The sequence below is a fragment of the Apis dorsata genome, unplaced genomic scaffold (assembly GCF_000469605.1).
Source record: "Apis dorsata unplaced genomic scaffold, Apis dorsata 1.3 scaffold_150, whole genome shotgun sequence".
NCBI classification, from domain to species: domain Eukaryota; kingdom Metazoa; phylum Arthropoda; class Insecta; order Hymenoptera; family Apidae; genus Apis; species Apis dorsata.
The window spans coordinates 249,852-251,939 of NW_006263441.1; the positions used below are offsets into that span (position 1 = coordinate 249,852).

General features: G+C 33.9%; 2 long non-coding RNA genes across 2 annotated transcripts in view; one reads left to right on the forward strand and one right to left on the reverse strand.

Annotated features, from left to right (window-relative positions):
• Positions 1-285, reverse strand: part of LOC102671060 — a 1,302-nt gene extending 1,017 nt beyond the window's left edge. The window contains exon 1 of the long non-coding RNA XR_004150106.1: positions 38-285. This is a non-coding gene — a long non-coding RNA (uncharacterized LOC102671060). The remainder of the gene's footprint in view (positions 1-37) is intronic.
• The window catches only part of LOC102670979, a 2,394-nt gene continuing 312 nt past the window's right edge, over positions 7-2,088 (forward strand). The window contains exon 1 of the long non-coding RNA XR_421401.2: positions 7-301. This is a non-coding gene — a long non-coding RNA (uncharacterized LOC102670979). The remainder of the gene's footprint in view (positions 302-2,088) is intronic.

The window sequence follows — 2,088 nt, forward strand, 5'->3', positions numbered from 1 at the left end:
AACCAAATAAACGTTGTTTTACAAGCTGCTGGAATACCTCATTCAAAACGACGGTTCCGTAGTCTGCAAGTGGTGCGGCGAAGTGCTACCGTCTCGAACCCGTTGGTACAGGCACAAGTACAAACTCCACGTCTCCACCCAGGTCACCCAGCCGGCGCCACTGTTCAAGTGCCACAGCTGTAACGCTTACTTCAAATCCCGTAAAGGTTACATCGGTCATCTAAGCTCTCGCCATTCCGACAACGAAAACGACGAGAACAGGGAAGAGCCGGCTAACAAGAAGGCTCGGAAGACCTCTGACGTAAGTCTTCGAGTCACCTCTCCCCCGCTTCATCCTATCATCGTTGCTTCGTTGATTGGATTTATTTATTTTTTTTTTTTTTCAGTCTCTTCCTCGTTTCTATTCGTTCGCAATTTTTTTTTCTCGAGCATGATACGAATATTTTCGAAAGAATCGTTAGAAGTTATTATTGGGTCTTGGCTTTTCGTCCAATGAAATTTTTTTTTTCACTTTCCTCCATTTCTATTCGCAATTTTTTTTTTTCTCGAGCATGATACGAATATTTTCTAAAGAATTAGAAGTTATTATTGGATCTTAGTTTTTCGTCGAGTGAAATTTTTTTTTCACTTTCCTCAGTTTTTATTCATTAGAATATTTTCGAAAGAATTATTATTGGGCCTTAACTTTTCGTCGAGTGAAATTTTTTTTTTCACTTTTCTCCATTTCTATTCATTCGCAATTTTTTTTTTTTCTCGAGTATAATACGAATATTTTCTAAAGAATCGTTAGAAGTTATTTTTGGGTTTTAGCTTTTCGTCGAGTGAAATTTTTTTTTTCACTTTTCTCCATTTCTATTCATTCGCAATTTTTTTTTTTTCTCGAGTATAATACGAATATTTTCTAAAGAATCGTTAGAAGTTATTATTGGATTTTAGCTTTTCGTCGAGTGAAATTTTATTTTTTTTTAATTTTCCTTCGTTTCTATTTGTTCGCAATTTTTTTTTTTTCTCGAGCATAATACGAATATTTTTTAAAGAATCTTTAGAAATTATTATTGGGCCTTAGCTTTTCGTCGAGTGAAAATTTTTTTTCACTTTTCTCCGTTTCTATTCGTTCGCAATTTTTTTGTCTCGAGCATGATATGAATATTTTCGAAAGAATTATTATTGGGCCTTAACTTTTCGTCGAGTGAAATTTTTTTTTCACTTTTCTCCATTTCTATTCATTCGCAATTTTTTTTTTTTNNNNTCTCGAGTATAATACAAATATTTTCTAAAGAATCGTTAGAAATTATTATTGGGCCTTAGCTTTTCGTCGAGTGAAATTTTTTTTTTTCACTTTTCTCCATTTCTATTCGTTCGCAATTTTTTTTTTCTCGAGCATAATACAAATATTTTCTAAAGAATTGTTAGAAATTATTATTGGGCCTTAGCTTTTCGTCGAGTGAAATTTTTTTCACTTTCCTCCGTTTCTATTCGTTCACAATCTCGAGCATGATACGAATATTTTCGAAAGAATCGTTAGAAGTTGTTATTGGGCCTTGGCTTTTCGTCGAGTGAAATTTTTCTTACGCTCTTTAACTAGAGATATCGAGAATGAATCGGAGAGACTGTTTTTCTTGCAACTAAGCATTATGCGCTATTTTCGTTCGATTCAGCTCTCTCGCGACTTTCTAACGACTCTCCAACGATTCTCACGACGATTTCGCGCCCCAGAAAAATTTTACTAGCCCAAATTAAGAATAAAGTTACCAATTCAACAATTTATTATCCTATTGTAATTATCTATTCCAATTTAATAAAATTAACAAATATCACTCGAACTTTATTTCAAATAAAATTATTTGAAATAATAATCGCTTAAAGTAACTTTATTCGAAATTTTCATTACTTCTCCACAACTGTTCATTTAGAACAATTCATTTAATCTAAAGCTTCGTTTCACATCAATCGAAAACTTAATCAATTCGAAAAACTTTATTTTATTGACTTGCATGCGCGAAAATGACGAAAGAACAACACCCCTCTTCCCCTTCCTCCCTTCCCCTTCCCCCTTCCCCTCCCAGCATGCGTGACTCTTCCTCGCTT